At 44.7% G+C, this 19,026-nt stretch overlaps 1 protein-coding gene across 1 annotated transcript in view; it reads left to right on the forward strand.

The window, feature by feature from the left end:
• Positions 1–1,997: 1,997 nt before the first annotated feature.
• LOC117190772 (GTP-binding protein RAD-like) overlaps positions 1,998–19,026 on the forward strand; it is a 50,419-nt gene continuing 33,390 nt past the window's right edge. Inside the window, exon 1 of the mRNA XM_033395830.1 lies at positions 1,998–2,177. The gene's annotated coding sequence lies outside the window, so the exon portion shown is untranslated. The remainder of the gene's footprint in view (positions 2,178–19,026) is intronic.

The raw sequence follows: 19,026 nt of genomic DNA on the forward strand, positions 1-19,026 counted from the left end.
AAAATAACTAACTCTTTGGAAATAGGGTATATCTGTTACAAGGCGCCTCCCACAAAATGCGCTCCCTCTCTCTCTCTCTCTCTCTCTCGCTCTCTCTCTCTTGCCTTTTTCTGCTCCATTGAGGCTGGGCAGTGGGAAACGAAACGAAAGGAAATGAACTCAACAAACACACAACGGGGGGAGGGGAGGATAGGGAGAGACACTAAAGATAAACAAGGCAAAGTCGTAAAGAAAAAATACAAGCAAATCAAATGACCAGAAAGCAGGCCAGAGAGACAGACAAAGAGAGAGAGAGCAAAGTGCACGTAAAAGCTCTCAGTGACGTTGCAGAGCTTTTCCGTGTCGTCACAGAGGAAAGCACCGCAACGAAAGCCGAAAGGAAAACATTACGCCGACACGATTCGAATCGAATCATACACTCGACGGCTCTGCTCTGGCACGGATCGGACGGGAAAACCACATTTCCGCGAAACGGCAAAAGTTTGACGAGAATTTGGTTTTTGGAAAACGTTAAATTTTGGAAAACCCCCCTCCAACAAAAAAAAAGGTGGAAAATTTAACTACATAAATACCCATATATATGTTTCTAGACCCGTTAATAAATTCAAAATACAAACAGTGGAAAATATCTAAAAGAATTACTACTGTGTGTTCTATAAATAACCAACAAAATACATGCATATGAGAGAAAGAAAGTGAACAAGTGCAAAAATTATTTCATTATCGAAGTATATATGGATAGATATTGTATCTAGTCTGGTATCTACATATATAAAAAGTGTGCTGCCCTTTTTTATACAAATTATCGATCAAATACATAAGATCCCCGACGACAGAGCCATATCGGGAGAGCATAAACTCTTCTAATTGTGGGGTTTTTTTATACCCGATACTCAAAATGAGTATTGGGGTATATTAGATTTGTGGTAAAAGGTGATGTGTGTAACGTCCAGAAGGAATCGTTTCCGACCCCATAAAGTATATATATTCTTGATCAGCATCAATAGCCGAGTCGATTGAGCCCTGTCTGTCTGTCCGTCTGTCCGTCCGTCCGTCCGTCCGTCCGTCCGTCTGTCCGTCCGTCCGTCCTTCCGTCCGTCCGTCCGTCCGTCCCCTTCAGCGCCTAGTGCTCAAAGACTACAAGATCTAGAGCAACGATGTTTTGTATCCAGACATCTGTGATATGTCACTGCTACAAAAATATTTCAAAACTTTGCCCCGCCCACTTCCGCCACCACAAAGGACGAAAATCTGTGGCATCCACATTTTTAAAGATACGATAAAACCAAAAACGCAGAATCGTAGAGGATGACTATATGTTCTAGAGTGTAAAATCTCAACCAGATCATATAGTTATTATAGCCAGAATCAAGAAAACAATTTCATTCTTTCTCGCTCTGTCTCTCTCTAACACACAGGTTTCATGGTCGGTTTTGTCAATTGCAAAATATGAGTTCAAGGATCTCAGAACCTATAAGAGCCAGAGCAACCAAATTTGGTATCCACACTCCTGTGATATCCGACCTTGACCGTTTCCTGTCCAAATTTCGAAACACCCCCTTCCGCCCCCGCAAAGGACGAAAATCTGGGGCATCCACAAATCTCAGAGACTATTAAGGCTAGAGTAACCAAATTTGGTATCCGCACTTCTGTTAGATCTCACTATAAAACGTATATCTCAGAATTTCGCCCCACCCCCTTCCGCCCCCACAAAGAACGAAAATCTGTTGCATCCACAATATTGCACATTCGAGAAAACTAAAAACGCAGAATCATAGATAATGACCATATCTATCAGATTGCTGAATCTGGATCAGATCGGATCATTTTTGTAGCCAAAAGCAAGAAATCAATTTGCAGTGGCCACGCAGCGCCCGACGTCACGCTCAGACTGATTTTCTGTCTCTCTCGCACGCACTCTTTGTCGTGTGGTTCAATATTAGCGGCGTCTGCCGGAGGAGAGCCATACTGACTTAGTATCGGGTATAACTGTAGAGTTGCGGTGTACGCAGCAACTCACAACGTTCCCCCTCGTTTGTTTTGCGACTGCTCGGATGGATGTGCCCATAATATTGAACAAAAAAGCGAGGACGTTGCCATTTGTGGCTCATTAAAGGACACGGACGCGGCGGCAGACGGGGCATACGTCGGTGGAGGTGTCGACTGGGGAAAGAAAGGTATGTTTTGATTAGTTTAATCGCCTAATTGCAGAGTCGTGACCCATAAAGATACCACAGAAAATGATGTATGAACCGCAGGCCCTTAAAGGAGTAATTCCTTCATCGCCTGCGGGTCTCGTGTGCCTTGGCACTTTCCCCATTTCCTGCCGCACTTCGATTTGTTTACTGTAACCCCACCTTTGGCGGCCCAACTCCCAGTTCCATTTCCTTTCATTATCATGTGGATGAGGGATGGGGGATGGATAATCATTCGAAATCGTTTCTTTCTCGCTACTCATCGTAAAAGGAGCAAAAATCACTCATTCGCCCCAGTAGCCGGGACCGGGATCTCTCCCATTGCCCATTGCCTGGGCATTAAATATGCAGTGCTGGTAGGTCGTTAGCCTCTTAACGTTTATGGCACTGTATCCGTGTTCACCGATGGGCCGGGTCCCTGCGCGAAATGGCCTCGTTTTAGCAATGGAATATGTTCACTTGCAGAAATATGCTTAAGTAATAGTTTATAATACCCGTCGGCATAACACAGTGGCACCGTGACACAGTGTTCTATTTAACATGTAATATAATACCTCACGACAACACACTGGCCACTGCAGTGAGTTCTGCTGACAATGCACTCTCTCCGCAGAGGGCGAAGACAGCGGGGCAGTTGCTGACCATCAAAATATCGCAATTGCCCACCAGACACTAAAATTATCCATAATACACAAAACATATATTTACAGACTCAGCACTTTTGTACCTTTTATTACCTATAAATAAGAATCAGTTTTATCAATAAAATCAGTATCAGAAACAGTACCATAACTGCCTGTCACTCATCTTCCATCGCAATCATCAGAGGCTGTCGCCGTGTCTTCAGACCCTCCCTTGCGCACCGTAGGACACCCACTCCGCAGTCCAACTGGTTCAAGTTCTAGTTGCGACGACCAAACTGTAGACGGTTTATGTACCGTATGCAACCCAGCTTCCTACACACACACACACACATTAACATTTGGTGACCCCGACCTTGGTCATCCTTTCAAACTGTCAGACAAGCTACAGTGAAAGGATTCGATCTGGACATAAGATTGAAGCAGTCAACAGGACATCTTCAATAAAAATTTGGCATCAGGCCATACACTTACGGTAGCATCTCCTACCAATAAGTATCACTTTGGCAAATCTGACATATTCAGGTTATCAGCCAACAGAAAAACAGCTATAGAATTCGATTACCACCAAGGTAATCTATTTTTGTTGTTCCGTACGTTCCATAGATTGGAAACAGCACAAATCCCTCCATTCAACACATCACCTGTACTATTACCTTTCTGACCGACAACGGTTGCGATTCAGAGCGTATCCAGCTGCAAAGCAAATAAAACACTCCCAACGGGTCAAAAGTAATAACTACAAACAGATAGAATGGATACACATATGGAGGCAGAAGCTGCCGCTACAATGGCGATGGATGTGCAGCAAGAGATTGGTGAGGAAATATCGAGGTGCATTCGGAACTTTAAAAAAGATTCCCAAGAACGAAAGCAAACGGCCTCTTATTTTCAAGCCAAAATATCAGAACTCGAAAATGCGTGGAATCGCTTCAACAAAAACGACTCCAAACTTCGCGATACAGACAAAACGGATGAATACGTAAAATTCCGTGAAGACTTACGTACAACATGTAAACAATACATTACGATGTATACCGAATGCATGGATAAGCTATCACAGACGTCTAGTGCTCGTGGGGAACGTCAAATCGTCTTTAAAGAAAAGCATGAGAATCCTCCAATAAGTCCCAAAGAAAGCGGTCCGGTCCAGCAGTCCTCGAAGGATTACAGCAAACTGCTTTCACTATGTCGCCGACAAAAGGCCATAGTAGAGTCCGTTAAACGCAATCTGAAACAACTTTCAGAGGCGGAAGGACGCACATCAAGTAATTTGATAAAATCACTATGGACTCAAGCGCAGGAAGTCCACTTCACAATTAATGAGTAATACGAGGACCCAGCGGAAGGAGGATATGACATGGAATCCTACCTAACACTGGAAAGTAAGGTCCAAAGAGCATTGGCAAAATCAGCCACATCAAACACGGATAACGTGCAGCTTCCACGCATCAGCATCCCAAAGTTTGCTGGGGATCTATTAAAATGGACCCAGTTCTTCGATCTGTTCTCATGCATGGTGCATGAGACCAACATGCCTACGATGAAAAAGATGTGGTATCTTAAAACCACCGTTACCGGCGAGGCAGAAAGATTGACTCGCCATATCGGTCTAAAGGAAGAAAATTATGAAGCCGCTTGGTAAATTCTAGTTGACGAATACAACAATCCCAGAGATGTTTCGAACACGGTACTGAACCGCTTCCTCAATCACCAAACAATTAATGACGATCCCAAGTCATTAAAAGAGTTGTATATAACAACCATAGAATCCCTTGCATCATTAAAGGGATTGGGCATCAATATATCTACATGGGATCCGATATTGATTGCCATTATCAGAAACAAACTGGATGTAACAAATAAGGCCTTGTATGAGCAATCATTGGGAAGCTCAAAGGACATTCAGGCGCTGGATACGATGCTTCAGTTCTTGGAGCAAAGAATTCGGGTTTTAGGAACCAGTAAGAAGCCACCAGCTACAAGGAGAGAGCCAAAAGGCACGACATGTGCATCCGCAAACACAGGGAGAGCGCGAGCACCCTTATGCACATTCTGCAAGAAATGCCATTGGCTCTACGGATGCGAAGAATTTCGCTCCAAATCTCCATCAGAACGACTAAATTGGGTACAAAAACAAAAAATGTGCGTTAATTGTTTTAAAACAAATCACAAAACAAACGCGTGCCCTGGTCGAAACTGCTTCAAGTGTGACAAGAAGCACAGCACGATGCTACATTTGGAAACAGCATCAGGCGCAGCTACAGAATCAAGAGGCCCGACGGTTGGTGCAGCAAGTAACAATAGTTACAATCTTCTGGCCACAGCAAAGGTGGCAGTAGAAGCCAACAACGGGCAGGTTGCTAATTTCAGAGCACTGCTAGATTCAGGATCACACATAAACTTGATCTCTGAACGAATGGCATCAATGTTGTCACTCAAACTAAAAGACACAACATTACGGATCGAAGGAATTGGAGGTCAATCAAAGACCAGCAGAGCACGAGTAAATGTGCTCATGAAAAACCTTCACAATGGTTTTACGCAAAGAATTGAAGCTTTCGTATTACCACAGATAATAGCTGATCAACCAGCTCAGGCACTCGATTCAGAGAGCTTAAACGTACCAAGCAGTGAGAACTGGCAGATCCAAACTTCCATAAGCCAGGCAAAATCGACATGCTAATCGGAGCCGAGCATTACTACTCGCTGCTGCTACCAGATCAACAGCAGCTAAGGACAGGAGGCCCGTTGCTACAAAACACGAAACTGGGATGGATTGTGGCAAGAAAAGTCAAATCTGCCCACAATTCCTCACCCATTTGTGCAACGGGAGTAAACGAGCTCATGGAAAGATTCTGGACTCTGGACAATCTAGAGACGGAAGACAAACCACGCACTCCAGTGGAAGCACGGTGGAAAGCTCATTTTATAGAAAATCTTCAGACAGCTTCAGACGGCCGTTTTATTGTAAAGCTCCCATTTTCCGAACACCCTTCAGCCCTGTGGGAGTCGTTGGAAACCGCAACAAAAAGATTCCTAGCGTTGGAGCGGCGAAGCTCAACAGAAACTTGGAAGAGCTGGACTTCATGGAAGAGTATGAAGGACTAGGACATATGAATATTGTGCCAGCATCAAAAGTTCCCAAAAGGCACTACTTCATTCCACATCATTGTGTACTCAAACCTGAGAGCACCACCACAAAGCTTCGGGTAGTATTCGATGCCTCATGCAAATCAACAAGCGGGAAATCTTTGAACGACATTCTGCAGGCTGGACCCACCGTTCAGAGCGAACTTATGTCCATTCTGCTACGATTTCGAATTCATAAGTACGTATTCACAGCGAACATAGAAAAGATGTAACGGCAAGTGTGGATGAATCCGGAGGATCAATTCCATCAGATGATAGTCTGGAGAAACAATCCATCCGAAGATATCAGGTACTATCGCCTGAAAACAGTAACATATGGGACAACAGCTGCTCCGTTCCTAGCAACGAAATGTCTGGATCACTTGGTAATACAATACAAAGGCAGACTACCAGTAGGATCAACAACATTAAAAACCGATTTCTATGTTGACGACTGTCTAACTGGAGCAAACGCGATTCCAGAGGCAATTCATGTTCGACAAGAACTAAATAAGATATTGCTACCGTCCGGATTCAAATTGCGCAAGTGGTGCTCCAGCAATGAGCAACTTCTCCAAGGAATCCCCAAAGAGGATATTGTAACCGATGTAAAACTAGGAGAGACACTAGAGCACTACAGCGTGAAAACTCTGGGTCTCATCTGGATGCCGAAGAAGGATACATTGTGTGGACGAACACAGAAAAGCCAGGCTACACGCATCACCAAACGGGTGGTATGTTCCGAACTGGCCCAAATCTTTGACCCACTAGGACTCTTTGCACTGGTGGTAGTAAAGGCAAAAATCTTCATGCAACAACTTTGGGAGCTCAAACTGGATTGGGATGACGAATTACCATTACAACACCAAACCGAATGGAAAGAATACCGGAACAAAATGCAAATTCCCCGGCATACCTACGATGGTAAAATTCCAGTTACCCAAGAACTCCATACGTTTGTAGATGCATCAGAACTGCTACATACAAAAACAACCAAGTGTCAGTAAGACTTCTCTGTCCGAAATCACGTGTGGCGCCGACAGCCAAACAATCGCTACCACGGTTAGAACTTTGTGCTGCAGTCCTCGGTGCCGAGCTCACAAACCGAGTCCGACAGGATCTGCACATGGACATTAACACGGTTTCAGGATGGTTTTGGAGTGATTCCACCGTTGTGTTATCCTGGATAAACGCATCGTCATCAACATACCATACCTTTGTGGAAAATCGAATAGCCAAAATCCAGGCATTAACAAACCAGTCACAATGGCGTCACGTGTCATCGGCCAACAACGCAGCCGATGTCCTGTCGAGAGGAATCGCAGCAAGCAGACTGGCAGATCACAATCTGTGGTTATATGGACCATTATTCCTGCACGGATCTCGAGACAACTGGACGAAGGCACCCAACATAGAACCCAGCAATCTTGAGAGAAAAGATTGCCAATCACACCTAGCGCACTTGGGGACGAATTATATACTTGCAGACATAGCAACTCGTTTCACAAACTGCAACGCATTGTGGCATATATGTTACGCTTCTGCTACAAAACCAACAGAGCGAACACCAAGACCAGAAGAACTGACTCACGCCCGCACTATAATCCTGCGAACCATACAACAAGTCGAGTTTACAGCAGAGTTAAAACAGTTCCAACGCTATAAGACTGTGGATAGAAAGAGCTCGATCATATCGTTATCTCCCTTCCTAGGAGCTCATCCGAGTTGGTGGTAGTTGAAGAAGCTCCACTTCCATACAACGCAAAACACCCAGTTTTGCTGACTTACAATGACCCAATCGTCAAAATGATCTTGCGGGAGCTACATGAGGAGAACATGCATTGTGGTGCTCAGGCATTAAGGGCAATCGCAAGACAACAATATTGGATTTTCAATGACAAGACAATGGCTAGAAGCATCATCCACAGCTGTGTTAGATGCACCAAGGCTAGACCAAAGCTGATGCACCAGATCATGGGCAATCTCCCAGCACAACGAGTCACACAAGCACGCCCGTTTCTTAATGCAGGCGTCGACTACTGTGGACCAATCTCGATCCACCATAAGATCCGAGGCAAAAGACCAGATAAGGCATACATCGCCGTGTTCTGCTGCTTTTCCACAAAGGCAGTACACCTGGAGCTGGTAAGCGACCTGACCACAGATGCATTCTTGGCCACCCTGCGTCGATTCTAAAGCAGACGTGGGAAGTGCCAAACTATTCATTGCGACAATGCAACGAACTTTGTGGGTGCAAGCAACCAGCTTAAAGAATTAGAAGACTCTATATTCAGCTCAAAGGCAAGTGCTCTGATCACGAATCATTGCAATAAAAAACAAGTGGATTTTAAATTCATTCCTCCCAGGGCTCCATCGTTTGTCGGCCTCTGGGAAGCGGCGGTAAAATCAGCAAAAAAGCTGTTGGTAACAACCTCCAACACAGCCTCATTGACATTTGAAGAACTAAACACAGTGATAATCGAAATTGAAGCAATTCTCAATTCTCGACCCATCACTCCAATGTCAAATGATCCCAGTGATACAACAGCGCTCACCCCAGGACACTTCTTGATTGGTGAACCATTGACAACGCCTCCTGACGTCAATACTGATCATCAAGGAAGAACATTGGTCAAGCGCTGGGAATTGGTATCGCGCCTAAAGCATTCATTCTGGAAACAATGGTCTACAGAATACCTCCAAGAATTGCAAGCTCGGCATAAATGGAAGACCGCTTCACCAAACGTACCTGAAGGATTATAAGTTTTGTTTAAGGAAGACAACCTTCCTGTAATGAAGTGGCCAATGGGTCGCATCATCTCCAACGAATGCAGTCCGACATATCTGATGTCCTAATCGGTATTCATCATCGGAGAATAAGCCCCACGCTGGTGTCCCCCGAGCAACTAATAGACCAACTAGACCAGATACGGGATCATTTGCCACAAGATCAAATGCTGCCGGTCACAACGAAGGAGTTGATTCAACTATACAGAATCATGCGAGCCGAAGGAACCCCGACTGCAAAACACGTCATCTTCAAGCTGACGCTACCGCTAGTCTCAACAGCTCAGCTCGAAGTCTTCAGCATCATCCCAATTCCGTTTTGGGATTCAACAAGCTGGAGTCTATTTGACCTCAGAACCACCATAGTAACGGTGAACATCCACCGAGACCAGTTCATGGGCACTACCCAAGAGGAATTCCGACGTTGTCTTAAAGTACACAACGAGGAGTTCATCTGCTTTGACCATCAGACGATCTTCAATGTGGACAATCGCCATCAGTGACACCTGTTTAACAATAAAACAGAAACACTGTGTCAGGTAACACACACAAAGGCTGACACGGTGTGGCTAAAAACTCAGCATCCAAATAAATGGATCTTCGCAACGCATTCTACAACTAAACCTCAAGCAGTATGCAACGGAGTTCCGTCAACCATAACACTGGAAGGAACTGGTCTACTCTCCGTCCCCTGGTTGCACTGCTCGCAATACTGAAGTAAGCATCAGCACCTTCAGCACCACAATCAGCGAAGTAAAATCGACTTACACTCGGTTTGGTGACGTGAGCCCACCGGAGACATCACCCTCGCCACCAATGTGGCAACTGAAGAACCAGACATCAGACTTTCTTCAAGAACTTGATGATCTACGCCAGCAACTATCAGCCATCAATCATCACGAGCTGCCACACCATCTCACCACCGTGCAGCACCATCAACTCGCTGCTTATGCAGCCCTAGCAATATCAATTCTATTGATCATTGCCTTCATTTTCCGGAAGAAGTATCAACTATGGAAACCAAGGCCATCAAATCCCGATCCAGCCATGTCATCACCCCCTATACCCCTTGCACGCCGGTTTGCCGTCGACTTGAACGATGGTTGAACACAGTTTCAACGGCCGGGAGAATGTTCAGTTGCAGAAATATGCTTAAGTAATAGTTTATAATACCCGTCGGCATAACACAGTGGCACCGTGACACAGTGTTCTATTTAACATGTAATATAATACCTCACGACAATACACTGGACACTGCAGTGAGTTCTGCTGACAATGCACTCTCTCCGCAGAGGGCGAAGACAGCGGGGCAGTTGCTGACCATCAAAATATCGCAATTGCCCACCAGACACTAAAATTATCCATAATACACAAAACATATATTTTACAGACTCAGCACTTTTGTACCTTTTATTACCTATAAATAAGAATCAGTTTTATCAATAAAATCAGTATCAGAAACAGTACCATAACTGCCTGTCACTCATCTTCCATCGCAATCATCAGAGGCTGTCGCCGTGTCTTCAGACCCTCCCTTGCGCACCGTAGGATATCCACTCCGCAGTCCAACTGGTTCAAGTTCTAGTAGCGACGACCAAACTGTAGACGGTTTATGTACCGTATGCAACCCAGCTTCCTACACACACACACACATTAACAGATTATTTGAGAGCGAATTCTTTAGGGTGCCATAAAGCATTCGTTGGGTTCTCTGCGGGAAATGGGTAAATAACAATCAATTCGGGGAATGTAACAAAGGATAAATGGATCTCAAAAATGCAGAACAAACCTATAAAACTAAGAACAATTTAATCAAAAGTCACCCTTCGATGATCTTTCACAAGAGGGGAACACATTTAGGTACATAAATTCCCCAAAACCCAAAGGCGAAGAATTAATAGGGAGCCCTTAAGAAATATTTAAGAAATTTCTTGCTAATTTCTGAAAAAATAATGGAGGTATTGATTAAATTTAAATGCTCATTACCATAACAATCCCATCTGCAGTTCCCAGTAAAAATATACAACGGCGTATGACATTTCGCGCTCGAACCATTATGGCAAGACCAAATCAGATAATATCAAATGGCTTTCCACTGGCAATCAGCAAAAATAAGCAAAAAATCGGACAAAGTCATTGCTGGCAATCGGGGGAGGAGCGATACAAATCGCCACAGCAATTCCCCAGCGATCTGGTGCCTAATCAGGAGAGGACATGCCATAGACAGACAATGGGAGTCCCCTCTAACAACACTCCATTCCAACCACAAGAACCACAGCATTGTAAATGGAAATGGAAATGGGGAAAATGCTTTTACTGCAGGGCGGCACTTGGTTTTCAATCCACTGATTTTTCCGACTCCACAGCTCCCGCTCTCTCTATTTATCTGTCCCTGCAATTGTTTTCCTGTTTGTCGCGGCTGACACGCGACTGTTTGATCACGCCTCCCCACGCACACTTTAGCATGCATGTATGTATGTCTGAGAGACAATAGCAGACCAGACAGGAGGGGGAGCAAATCAAATTCCCAGAAAATTCTATTCGAGTTTTGGAAGACGGTGGAAATGTAGTTGGAGTAGCTTCAAGGCTTTCAAGCGAAATGGATTGGCCAGATTGCCTTTAAGATGCATCCTACGAAAATTCTTAATTCAATTAAAATCTGCAACGACTAGAAGGAGGACCACCAGGAGACAAGGCTTAAAAGCCTCTTCCCGGCTGTTGGCTGTACCTGAAAACTGTCAAGAGAAGAGTTGGGGGTTGCAGAGCAGTGGGAGAAGGGGATGGGATGAACAAAAGCAGACTAGGAGTAGGATGAGCAGGATGAGCAGGAGGAGGTTTAGAACCCAGAGCAAAGGGGCTCCGGCATGACAAAAGGTTGAGCCCAGTCCGGCCAGGTCGCGCCACCAGGTACCCCACCACTTAGCCCCAAAAATTTGTTGTAGTGGACACTGTCGACCCCCGGCAACTGACTGGGGGCGCGTAGAACACGACAAGCCTCGTGTTCTGTTCCTTTGAACCAACAATGTTTGGCCAGGAGAGAGGACAGGGACCGGGCAGAACGTGACAGAGCCCACTGCCAGTGACAATTGGTGCTGGAGCGAGGACTAGATCGCAGTGGAGTTGTGAGGATGGTACTGTACTGTATGGGAGTCAAGTGGAGCACATTTCCGGTGCCCCAAGCACTCCGCACACTAGACAGAACTAGCGAAAATATTTATGCATACACTTAAAGGGCTTCCAGCAGTCCGAGCCGTGCCGAAACTCAAAACGAAACCCAAACCGCAACCGAAACTCACAGACAAACTTGGTCAAATGCAAATACATTCACTGTTGGCACAACTTTGCAGTCATTTGTAAATTACCCAATTTCCACTGCACTGGTACATTTGGGGCACAGCTCTGTTTGCTGAACTCTTCAGATCAAAATCCATTCCTTGGAAAATAGTTCCAACTGTCTGGGTCCCAAATTTCCATCGAAACAGAAGCACAGCCACAGAAGCAAATGGCAGAACAAAGATATAAGGTTTCATTCGGGCATTAAGGAGGTGGGTTGGCATCTTGAAGAGGTAATGGCTGAAAAAAATTAACCGTATCGCAGCCTACTCTGTAATAAATATCCTCTTTCCCCTCTTTTAATTATATTCAAGTCAATTTCCCTCACTTAACAGCTCCCTTAACTGCCAGATCTACAAAAGGAAAAGCCAATCCCAGCAGCAGAAAAACCAATTCCCGGATTCCCGAACAAAATCGAACAAAGCCCGGAACGAGTATGTGAAATCAAATGCAGGCCAATTAGAGAGTGGAGCCAAAGGGGGAGGACCACCAGCTTAAGGACAAAGGGAAATCGTAAATTCCCTCAATTTATTTTGAGGCCCAACTGAGGCTCCCAGAGAGACATATGTACATAGAATGTGTTTGTAGGAGGGCGAATCACCGGAGCGGCTTTTCAGCGACGAGTGGGAAAATATCCAAAAGAAGAAGTCAGAATGGTTCCAATAAATATATTCCATGTATTTATGTATATGTAGATTGTAGGTGCGCGTATGTGCACGACGGCAGCTTGTAGCGGGGTGGGAAACGTAGCTCCCTGTAGCTTACATGCTAAGACTACCGTGAGCGACATACGGATCGTGGGAGCGCACCGAACCGAGAGCCCGAGAGCGAGGCAGAGGGCTATGTAACTGGCTGTTAACTGAGCGCGGCACCCAGCAGCGATAACAGGCTGTTAGCCTGGGGTGCTAACAGCTCGGTTGCCCTGTTACAGCTTCTGCTCTGAACAGAATGCTATACAGTATATAGTCGAATGCCACAGGACATTCCTTCGATAGTTAATTATGATGTGGCACAATGGGGCACAGAGGCAGTCACACATCAAAGCGTAATGCAGGGGAATGGATGCGGCGGAGGCGGAGGAATGACAGAATTAGCTAAATGAAGTGAATTTTTGTGTAAACATCTGCGCCCGGAGGCTCTGAGAGAGAATAAGAGGCGATTGAGCGGCCCCCAATGTATGGCACTGGGGCTAAACAGCCGCCAAAGGTGGCAATACAGAGATAGAGAGAGACAGCAGATACACCCACCCACACGCATATGTATGTGTCATAATCATCGTAAGAGACGTGAAGTTTAAACTAAAACGAGGGGGAACGTTGTGAGTTGCTGCGGACACCGCAACTCTACAGTTATACCCGATACTAAGTCAGTATGGCTCTCCTCCGTCAGACGCCGCTAATATTAAACGACACGACAAAGAGTGCGAGAGAGACAGAAAATCAGTCTGAACGTGACGTCGGGCGCTGCGTAGCCACTGCAAATTGATTTCTTGCTTTTGGCTACAAAAATGATCCGATCTGATCCAGATTCAGCAATCTTATAGATATAGTTATTATCTATGATTCTGCGTTTTTAGTTTTCCCGAATGTGCAATATTGTGGATGCAATAGATTTTCGTTCTTTGTGGGGGCGGAAGGGGGTGGGGCGAAATTCTGAGATATACGTTTTATAGTGAGATCTAACAGAAGTGCGGATACCAAATTTGGTTACTCTAGCCTTAATAGTCTCTGAGATTTGTGGATGCCCCAGATTTTCGTCCTTTGCGGGGGCGGAAGGGGGTGGGGCGAAATTTGGACACGAAACGGTCAAGGTCAGATATCACAGGAGTGTGGATACCAAATTTGGTTGCTCTGGCTCTTATAGGTTCTGAGATCCTTGAACTCATATTTTGCAATTGGCAAAGCCGACCATGAAACCTGTGTGTTAGAGAGAGACAGAGCGAGAAAGAATGAAATTGTTTTCTTGATTCTGGCTATAATAATTATACGATCTGGTTGAGATTTTACACTTTAGAACATATAGTCATCCTCTACGATTCTGCATTTTTGGTTTTACCGTATCTTTAAAAATGTGGATGCCACAGATTTTCCTCCTTTGTGGGGGCGGAAGTGGGCGGGGCAAAGTTTTGAAATATTTTTGTAGCAGTGACATATCACAGATGTCTGGATCCAAAACATCGTTGCTCTAGCTCTTATAGTCTTTGAGCACTAGGCGCTGAAGGGGACGGACGGACGGACGGACGGACGGACGGACGGACAGACGGACAGACGGACAGACAGACAGGGCTCAATCGACTCGGCTATTGATGCTGATCAAGAATATATATACTTTATGGGGTCGGAAACGATTCCTTCTGGACGTTACACACATCCACTTTTACCACAAATCTCATTTTGAGTATCGGGTATAAAAAACACCACGATAGCCAATTTCGTGTTTACCCTACAAAACGATGTCCCATTATATGTTATGGCTGCCTCTAAGACAACGTGGCGTATGCGTAATAAAAATCTGTCATTTTCATTTAGAGCTCATTTACGTTGACACGCCGCTCAGATTGTTGTGGGGCGGTAAAACAGGATGATGGGAACTACAACGAGAACTTTGGGCAGCAAGTGCTCCCAACGGAAATGGGGAAAAGGGGAACCAGTTATGTGCGAGTATGCATAACCCTGACCTTAAGGCCACCTGTGGGCCCCAAACATTAATTTTCGTACAGCAACAGCTGTGCGGCGGCTGTCAGGCGGTCATGAAAATATACAAATGGCCAAGCAGATGATGTTCAAAGGGAAACCTTAAACAAACGGCTTCCACATCCAATCACAGCCAACGATGTCATCGCGATGGGCTTGGATATGGGGCAGGAACATGTCCATGGACACGGGTACACGGTCAATGACATGTTCAAAGGCTGCCGCTGGCACAGCAAACAAACTGAAAACACATTGAAGGCGGGGCCGAGGCCCCAGGTCACATTTAACAGAACATAAGACCAAAACGACTCCTGAGCCAATGCTTTAACTTTAAGCAGAAAGAAGATTACATTATTTTAAATTATTTTCCACACATTCCATAGCTATAGTTTTTGGTTAGCTTTTAACCGCTGACTCGTTGCCTGAGTTTTGAACATTCAATAGAAACAGCACTTAGCGGACACCGAGCTGAAGAGGTCCGAGCTCCATGCTCTGTCCCTTTAAATCAGTTCAGTCTCCCCATTCAAAAGCCCGTGCCCACTCAATGCTTCAACTTTTTTCCCCATTCAGGTGACATTCAAGAATTGAATACACGGCCTCTCCATCCGTTCCCTGTCATGCAGGCTCCATTCAGGGGCCATCAGGCCATACATGCGGTATCTGTTGACACTTTATCGGATCTTTTTATACCCGATACTCAAAATGAGTATTGGGGTATATTAGATTTGTGGGAAAAGTGAATGTGTGTAACGTCCAGAAGGAATCGTTTCCGACCCCATTAAGTATATATATTCTTGATCATCATCAATAGCCGAGTCGATTGAGCCCTGTCTGTCTGTCCGTCCGTCCGTCTGTCCGTCTGTCCGTCTGTCCGTCCCATTCAGCGCCTAGTGCTCAAAGACTATAAGAGCTAGAGCAACGATGTTTTGAATCCAGACTTCTGTGATATGTCACTGCTACAAAAATATTTCAAAACTTCGCCCCGCCCACTTTCGCCCCCACAAAGGACGAAAATCTGTGGCATCCACAATTTTAAAGATATGAGAAAACCAAAAACGTAGAATTGTAGAGAATGACCATATCTTTAAGACTGCGGAATCTGAATTGGATCGTATTATTATTATAGCCAGCATCAAGAAAACAATTTCATTTTTCTCGCCCTGTCTCTCTCTAACACACACGTAGCATAGCCGGCTTTGCTTAGAGTAAAACATTAGCGCCTAGATCTCAGAGACTACAAAAGCTAGTGGCGCTGCGTAGCCACTGCAAATTGATTTCTTGATTTTGGCTACAAAAATGACCTGATCTGATCCAGATTCAGCAATCTGATAGATATAGTCATTATCTATGATTCTGCGTTTTTAGTTTTCTCGAATGTGCAATATTGTGGATGCAACAGATTTTCGTCCTTTGTGTGGGCGGAAGGGGGTAAGGTGAAATTTTGAGATACACGTTTTATAGTAAGATCTAACAGGAGTGCGGATACCAAATTTGGTTACTCTAGCCTAAATAGTCTCTGAGATTTTTGAATATCCCCAGATTTTCGTCCTTTGCGGGGGCGGAAGGGGGTGTGGCGAAATTTTGATACAAACTCGTCTCGGTCCGATATATTAGGAGTGTGGATACCAAATTTGGTTGCTCTAGCTTTTGTAGTCTCTGAGATCTAGGCGCTAATGTTTTACTCTAAGCAAAGCCGGCTATGCTACGTGTGTGTTAGAGAGAGACAGGGCGAGAAAAAATGAAATTGTTTTCTTGATGCTGGCTATAATAATAATACGATCCAATTCAGATTCCGCAGTCTTAAAGATATGGTCATTCTCTACAATTCTACGTTTTTGGTTTTTTCATATCTTTAAAATTGTGGATGCCACAGATTTTCGTCCTTTGTGGGGGCGGAAGTGGGCGGGGCGAAGTTTTGAAATATTTTTGTAGCAGTGACATATCACAGAAGTCTGGGTCCAAAACATTGTTGCTCTAGCTCTTATAGTCTTTGAGCACTAGGCGCTGAAGGGGACGGACAGACGGACAGACGGACAGACAGACAGGGCTCAAACGACTCGGCTATTGATGCTGATCAAGAATATATATACTTTATGGGGTCGGAAACGATTCCTTCTGGACGTTACACACATCCACTTTTACCACAAATCTAATATACCCCAATACTCATTTTGAGTATCGGGTATAAAAAGACGCCATTTCTCCAGCCATAAGGAAAGAGGACGCCATTGGCGGCAGCAAAGGGGAGATTGGGAGAGACTGGAAAAGACAGAGAAAACATTAAGCCCCATAATCTGCCCTTGAGCTCGGTTTTGTGCAACGATTTGGAAAATCTTTTACAAAAATAAATTCCACAACAGATTTGCCACGTTCTGGCTGTCTCCTCCAACCCCTGGCTCCACCTTCCTTATGGCAAGCATATTATCATCGATTTATTGAACATTAGATAGACAAACAAAGTCCAGGGGATCTTTTCAGCACGCAAAATGAATATTTTTTTCATATTAATTCCACGATAAATTATGGCAAACTTATGGAAAATCTAAGACACTTGTCGAGTGATTTTCCCCAAAGATCAACTAAAATCCTATAAAATATATATAGTATATGTTGATTGTTGATCTGCCCCAACAAGCGGATTTCATCATGGGTCCACACATATTTAAAAACATTTTCTCTATACAAATTCCTGAGACGCTGAGTGTCGTTTGTCTGAGAAAAATGCTAGAAAATTTATTTAATCATTTGAATTTGTTTTCATTCGAGAACAGAAAAGAGAAAAAAACGAGGGGGAACGTTGTGAGTTGCTGCGTACACCGCAACTCTACAGTTATACCCGATACTAAGTCAGTATGGCTCTCCTCCGGCAGACGCCGCTAATATTGAACCACACGACAAAGAGTGCGTGCGAGAGAGACAGAAAATCAGTCTGAGCGTGACGTCGAGCGCTGCGTGGCCACTGCAAATTGATTCCTTGCTTTTGGCTACAAAAATGATCCGATCTGATCCAGATTCAGCAATCTGATAGATATAGTTATTATCTATGATTCTGCGTTTTTAGTTTTCCCGAATGTGCAATATTGTGGATGCAACAGATTTTCGTTCTTTGTGGGGGCGGAAGGGGGTGGGGCGAAATTCTGAGATATACGTTTTATAGTGAGATCTAACAGAAGTGCGGATACCAAATTTGGTTACTCTAGCCTTAATAGTCTCTGAGATTTGTGGATGCCCCAGATTTTCGTCCTTTGCGGGGGCGGAAGGGGGTGGGGCGAAATTTGGACACGAAACGGTCAAGGTCAGATATCACAGGAGTGTGGATACCAAATTTGGTTGCTCTGGCTCTTATAGGTTCTGAGATCCTTGAACTCATATTTTGCAATTGGCAAAGCCGACCATGAAACCTGTGTGTTAGAGAGAGACAGAGCGAGAAAGAATGAAATTGTTTTCTTGATTCTGGCTATAATAATTGTACGATCTGGTTGAGATTTTACACTCTAGAACATATAGTCATCCTCTACGATTCTGCATTTTTGGTTTTACCGTATCTTTAAAAATGTGGATGCCACAGATTTTCCTCCTTTGTGGGGTCGGAAGTGGGCGCGGCAAAGTTTTGAAATATTTTTGTAGCAGTGACATATCACAGATGTCTGGATCCAAAACATCGTTGCTCTAGCTCTTATAGTCTTTGAGCACTAGGCGCTGAAGGGGACGGACGGACGGACGGACGGACGGACGGACGGACGGACAGACGGACAGACGGACAGACAGACAGGGCTCAATCGACTCGGCTATTGATGCTGATCAAGAATATATATACTTTATGGGGTCGGAAACGATTCCTTCTGGACGTTACACACATCCACTTTTACCACAAATCTAATATACCCCAATACTCATTTTGAGTATCGGGTATAAAAAACACCACGATAGCCAATTTCGTGTTTACCCTACAAAACGATGTCCCATTATATGTTATGGCTGCCTCTAAGACAGCGTGGCGTATGCGTAATAAAAATCTGTCATTTTCATTTAGAGCTCATTTACGTTGACACGCCGCTCAGATTGTTGTGGGGCGGTAAAACAGGATGATGGGAACTACAACGAGAACTTTGGGCAGCAAGTGCTCCCAACGGAAATGGGGAAAAGGGGAACCAGTTATGTGCGAGTATGCATAACCCTGACCTTAAGGCCACCTGTGGGCCCCAAACATTAATTTTCGTACAGCAACAGCTGTGCGGCGGCTGT

The sequence above is a fragment of the Drosophila miranda genome, assembly GCF_003369915.1.
Source record: "Drosophila miranda strain MSH22 chromosome Y unlocalized genomic scaffold, D.miranda_PacBio2.1 Contig_Y1_pilon, whole genome shotgun sequence".
Lineage (NCBI taxonomy): Eukaryota > Metazoa > Arthropoda > Insecta > Diptera > Drosophilidae > Drosophila > Drosophila miranda.